The 6692-nt window shown below is 43.3% G+C and overlaps 1 long non-coding RNA gene across 1 annotated transcript in view; it reads left to right on the forward strand.

Moving 5' to 3' along the window:
• LOC106727629 overlaps positions 1–4117 on the forward strand; it is a 19958-nt gene extending 15841 nt beyond the window's left edge. The window contains exon 3 of the long non-coding RNA XR_001363858.1: positions 3485–4117. This is a non-coding gene — a long non-coding RNA (uncharacterized LOC106727629). The remainder of the gene's footprint in view (positions 1–3484) is intronic.
• Positions 4118–6692: the final 2575 nt, after the last annotated feature.

Raw genomic sequence — 6692 nt, forward strand, 5'->3', positions numbered from 1 at the left:
ATTTTTTTACAGAGAGGAAGGGAGAGGAATAGAGAGTTAGAAACATCCATGAGAGAGAAACATCCATCAGCTGCCTCTTGCACACCCACTGAGCTCTACCCACTGAGCCAAACTGGTCAGGGCTGCATTGGTGGATTCTTGTATGTGCCCTGACTGGTGAATGAACCAGAAACCTTGGCATATCCGGACAGTGCTCTAACCAACTGAGCTACCTGGCCAGGGCTTAATGTTTAATCTATACATTTTAAAAGATTTGAAAATGGAATATGTAGGTTACGCAGCAATGCATATTTGAGAATAGTGGAATGACCCGGAGTCTTTTTTATGGAAATCAGACGACAAAAGGTGACTCTTTTTCAGAACAAATATTACCCTAGACTAGAGTATACTGCTTGTTGAGCAGAATTTCAGTCCTCCCTGGCTCCTTCAACTAGGTGTCCTTATGCAGTGAACAACCTGCAGCCCATACCTTATGCAGCAGATCTGGAAGGATCCTTTACACCAGTGGTTCTCAACTCGAGCCACCTATTGGAAAAACCTAGGGAGCTTTTTGAAAATACTCATGCCCAGGCCCCCATCTCAGAGATTTGGACTTAATTGGTCCTGAGGCATTGGTTTAATTTTAAAACTCCCCAGGTATTTCAATGCACAGCCTGGGTTGAGGATTACAACTTTGTATTTACTGATGTGAAAAATCTAAACCCAGCTCTATTGCAAATGTGTTTGCACTATATAGGCAAGTATTGACATGCTGATGGGATTCACATCGCAGCCAAAATCTAGCACAATGCCAAGTACTGGCATTTCAACATTTACTGCCAGGAACCTCTGCCTTTACCACCCGCCCCCAGATGTCCAGGCAAGCTCCCTGACCTGTCTCCCTGAGGAGGGAGCTAATAGGCAGCTGAACCACGACACTGGAACTGCAACTCGAGACTGTGGGACTAGGAGTTCTGAAGTCAAGTCTGGGCTCAGCACAAGCCTGGTTGTGCGACCTTGAAAAAGTGACTTCACCGTCCCCTGCTTCAGTTACTTTGGTTATGAAATTAAACTAATGGTATGGACACATTTGCCAGAAATATAATGAGATTTAATTAGTAAAGTATTTGTAAAGTGCTTCATAAATATAAATTGTTGTGCAATTGTTAAGTAACTTCATGGTGTGAAATTCCATTGAAATATTTATTTTTTAAATGGCCCCGTGATTTTTAAAATATTTTTATTCATTCTAGAGAGGAAGGGAGAGGGAGAGAGAAATATCAATGATAAGAGAGAATCATTGATTGGCTGCCTCCTGCATGCCCCACACTGAGGATGGAGCCCACAACCTGAGCATGTGCCCTGACCAGAAATCTAACCATTCACAGGTCGACTCTCAACCACTGAGACACCCAGCTGGGCTGGCCCCAATGATTCTGACACAGGTGGTTAGGAAGTTGTTTAGACAGATCTGCTCAAAGAGTTCTCTGGTCCCTGCCTTTTCCAAGTTTTGTTTGTTCAAGTCTTCTTGAGATTCTGAAACAATAGCCCCTGTTCTTTTAAATAAATTACTCTTTCTCTTCCTTAAGCTAGCCAGTGCTGATTTCTGTTACTTGTAAACAAAAAGAATTTAAACTAATGCAATAAATCAGGATAGTATTTTCCAAATTGTATTCTATGGAAGGCTATGTTCTAAAATGTTAATGTTATTCTGTGCCAGGGTAACTCAGTTGGTTAGTATTGTTCTGATATAATACCAAGGTTGCAGGTTTGATCCCCTGTCAGGACACATACAAGAATCAACCAAATAAATCATAAGTGGAACAAAAAATTGATGTTTCTCCCTAAAATCAATTAAAAAAAGATTAAAAAATAAAATATTCAAGTTTTGTACAAGAATAATGTTTAATATACTTTAATTTTTAAATCCTCAAATACCTTTCATATTAAAACTATATTATGGGGGGAGAGATCAACCAAAGGACTTATATGCAAGCATATAGGCCTAACCAATGGACACAGACAACAGGAGGGTGAGAGCATGAGTGGGGGGGGGATGGGAGGTAATGTGGGGATAAGGACACATATGTAAAAACGTAATCAATAAAGAAATTTAAAAAAACCCTATATTATGGTGATGGAAGGATACTTGACTCAGGGTGGTAAATACACAATACAATATACAGACAATGTATTGCAGAATTGTATACCTGAAACCTATATAATTGTATTAACCAATGTCACCCCAATAAATTCAACTTAAAAAAAAAGTATGTATCATGATTATACCTAATAAAATGCCTTTACAAAAGTGTTCTATGCCCAAGGCCAGCAAATTTCAGAAACTACTGTATTTGTAGTATAGTGGTTCTCAAACTTTAGTGCAAATCAGAATCACCTGGGGGAGCTTGTTAAAAGATTGCTGGGTCCCACCCTCAGTCTCAGCAAGTCTGTGATGAGAATTTCCATTTCTAACAAGTTTCCCAGATGCTGCTGGATCATGGACATTTGCTAGTCTTTTTTTTAAAATGTATTTTATTGATTTTTTTAGAGAGGAAGGGAGAGGGATAGAGAGTTAGAAACATCAGATCAGCTGCCTCCTGCACACCTGCTACTGGGGATGTGCCCGCAACCAAGGTACATGCCCTTGACCGGAATCGAACCTGGGACCCTTCAGTCCGCAGGCCGACGCTGAGCCAAACCGGCCAGGGCGACATTTGCTAGTCTTAAATTAGGCTGCTCCAAAAATTATTTTACTGAAGAATTCACGTTATGATTCTTCATTTTAAAGTTTCAACTTCTGCTTGCTTTATCCAATCATCATTAGACTTTTAGGGGATTTTGTATGCCTTTTTAATCTTAGTAAAAAAAAAAGAGCAAAATGATCCTGATTGTGTGGTTCAGTTGGTTGGAGCACCGAAAGGCTGCCAGTTCGATTCTGGGATGGGGAACAGGCCTAGGTTTTGGATTCGATCCCTGGTTGGGCGCACATAGGAGGCAACCTTCCCCTTTCTCTAAAATCAGTAAAAACATATCCTTGGGTGAGGATTTTTTTAAAAAGCAAAATGAAAGATGTTACTTGTTCCTTATTTCATTTGTAAACTTTCCAAATTTTGTACAGCTGTAAAATTTTCAAAAAGGCATGTGACCTTAGCATGGTCATTTCTTATATTTTGTCTTGGAGGTCATTTTGTTGTTGGCCACTTGAATTTCAGTACTTATACCTCAGGACTATTTATAAACTTTCCATCAGCAGCATCACGGGCAAGTGTTTTGAAAACGGCCATCTAGTGTCTTGTCTGCAAGAGCAGGGTCAATGACTTGTCCAAGGTTTTATCATTCAATGGCCATAAAGCCTTTGTGTACAAGTAATAATAGGGTCTTGCAACAAATTGTTCATAGTAATTCTGGGGCAAATGATCTAATGAATTGTTGAATTGAAAATGTCTTGCCAATGGCCCTAAAAATCACCTCAAAAATAACTTTTTTGGGGGGCTTAGAGGAGTTAAAGTCTATTTTGAATCAAGAGCAAGCTCGGCGGAGCAAAATATAACCTAGGATATAATTGTGATTCTCTGCTATTAATAGACTTGGATTAGAAATCAAAAACCCTAGATGCCAAATTTCAACTCTAATTTACTAACTGTAGGCAACACATCATTTCTAATTCCAGTTCTCTCCATCTGCACAAAAATAATTAGAACAAGGATAACTAGTTCATATGAAGAGTTCTCTAATCCATTTTATAAATGCAAAATGGACTGATGGTTCCTTGGATTGTACCTTTTAAGCAACTACTCATCTGTTTTCCAGGCTGCTCTTGACCTTGGGTTGGGGTTTACCCTTCAAGAAGCTTTCTCTGAACCTCTGACTCAGACAGGGAAAGGGGCCTCTCCCTATGTCGCACCTGCCTCCCCCACTTCTCCCCACGTGACACAGCACCTATCCGCTCTGCTTTGTCTTTAAGTGCAGATACCCTGTCTGATACAGTTTAGCATTTAGTGTTCCCCACCCCTCTCCAGACATAGAAGGCATTAGACACAGTTCACTGATCACAATTTATTATAATCTGCTGGCAGCATAGATATTAGTTACCAGAACTATGTCTTCATAGAAGTGGACAGTATGTAGCCATTCTATGGGGAACTGTGTGCACTTAATCATCACCATGATCTTTCAGTTTCTTGATGTTCTGCTTGTGCCGCTCAATTTCTTTCTGCAGACGCTCAATCTCCTTTTTGTGATGAGTGATCTCTTCTTCATGGTGTTTCTTCAGGGCTGCCAGTTGTTCTTTAGTCCGCTCTCTACAAGTAAACAATGGCTCTGGGTTTAATCCTAATCCATCACCCCAAAGAGATCTTTAAGCATAACCTGCAATACCTAAGGCAAAGGAGTCCCAATCCCACGGGAGTCTGGCTGGTCATCCTCTTCTACCTCCTCAAGCCCCACTAGTGAAAGAATACTCCACCTTAACATGTACCCATCTTTAGGAAATGACCAAAATGATTCCATTTTTCTGGTGCTAGTGCCTGAAATTACATCATTTATGAGCTCCTCCTTTTACATTCCTCTTTAGAACAGAAAACTCCACAGAGGTGTGACCTATGTCCCCAATACCTTATCAGAGGAATAACCAAGAGAACAGAATCCCTTTTTGGGGAAATGAGGAATAGACGAAGGGGTATAGTTAAAGGACAAATATTTGCAACCTATCCTAATTTACCTAGAGCTTTCTTTGCCTAGAGAAATGCATGGCCCACTGTAAAGGCCAAAAAGAAGTGGGGAAAGAAGGGACCTATTGCATGGGCAGTACTTGGCAGTCCAATTTAGAAACAATATAGCCCTGGCTGGGTTGGCCCCGTTGGTTGGAATGTTGTCCTGTACATCGAAAGGTTGCGGGGTTTGCTTCCTGGTCAGGGCACATATCTAGGTGTAGGCTCGAACCCGTGTTGCAGCGTGTATGGGAGGCAACCAATCAATATTTCTCTCACTTTGATGTTTCTCTCTCTCTCTAAAAAACAAACAAACAAAAAACCAATAAAAACATCTTTGGGTGAGGATAAAGAGAGAGAGAGAGAGAGAGAGAGAGAGAGAGCGAGCCCTACTAGCTGGTTTGGCTCAGTGGATAGAGCGTCAGCCTACAGACTGAAGGGTCCCAGGTTTGATTCTGCCCGGGGTTTCGGGTTTCATCCCAAGTAGGGGGCATGCAGGAGTCCCAGGTTTTCTGCCCGGGGTTTCGGGCTTGATCCCAAGTAGGGGGCATGCAGGAGGCAGCCGATCAATGATTCTCTCTCATCATAGATGTTTCTATCTCTCTCTCTTCCTGTCTGAAATAAAAAAATATATTTAAAAATATATAGGAGCCCACTTGGGTGGTCTTTAAGGGCTGTACTTTGGCTTTCTGGTATGGCAGGGGCCATGGTGATAATTCTTTTTTTTTTCCCTTTAAGAATAGTTTATTGATTTTTACAGAGAAAGAGGAAGGGAGGAGAGAGAAACATTCATGTAAGAGCCCACAACTCCAGCATGTGCCCTGACCTGGAATGGAATCAGCAACCCTTCCCAGCATGGGTGAGGCTTAACCAACTGAGGCACAGCGGCCAGGGCCAAGGTGATAATTCTTAAGAGTGAGGAAGAGAAGGCAGAAGTGAAAAGATGGCCAAAGGATAAGCAGAGATAAGTTCTATGCTATTCCTTACTGTGCAGAGAAGTCAGTAAAAGATAACTCAGGGTTGGTAAAAATGTAGAGGCCCAGACCACCCCATACTCTTTTTTTTTTGTTAATCCTCACCCGGGGATATTTTTCCATTGATTTTTAGGACGAGTGGAAGAGAGAGAGAAAGAGAAACATCGATGTGTTGCCTCCTGCATGAGCAGGGACCAGGACCCTGGCGGGGAGGAACCTGCAACCAAGGTACTGCCCTTCCGGACCCGGTCTGCATGCCAGTCGCTCTCCAGAGGCTCTATCCACTAAGCCAAACCAGCTGGGGCCCCACTCCATACTCTTTTAAAATTAAAAAAAACAAAACTGATTTCAGAGAGGAAAAGAGAGGGAGAGATATGGAAACGTTAATGATAGAATCATTGATGGGCTGCCTCCTGCACGCCCCCCACTGGGGATAGAGCCCGTCACCTGGGCACGTGCCCTGACCGGGAATCAAATGGTTACCTCCTGGTTTATAGGTGATGCCCAACCACTGAGCCACACCGGCGGGCCTCACTCCAGACTCTTAAGAGAGAAAGTCATCCAGCTGGGCGGAGCCCGGCAAAAGTCTCCAGGAAATGAGGAAGGGAATTTCAAATCTGGAGCACTCAGCTCCTATATGACCCCCTCGCTCTGGCCAACCTAGGCCTGTGGAGGTCAAGGAGTGGGTCTGAAGAGTCAGGGGACCCATCCTTCAGGGGCCAGCAAAGCTAAGGCGTGTGGAGGAGAAAACATCACAGAAGGATATTGGGTGTTGGCGCAGGGAGCAAACTCAGAGGTTGGATCCAGACAATGCAAAGGCTCGGGGGCGCTTCGCACGATCTGGGAAGAACTCCACGGGTGGGGATGGCAAACGATGCTGGAAGAATCGGGCCGTGGCTTGAGAGTAATGGAGAAGCGCAGGTGGAAATGGCTTGGACTGGGGGCCCTGGGACTACTCAGCAGGGCACTAGGAGCAAGGGTGTCAGGGCTCCGGAACCCGGGGGCTCTGCGGGGGAGGGGGCGACCC

Source organism: Myotis brandtii, unplaced genomic scaffold (assembly GCF_000412655.1).
Source record: "Myotis brandtii unplaced genomic scaffold, ASM41265v1 scaffold456, whole genome shotgun sequence".
NCBI classification, from domain to species: domain Eukaryota; kingdom Metazoa; phylum Chordata; class Mammalia; order Chiroptera; family Vespertilionidae; genus Myotis; species Myotis brandtii.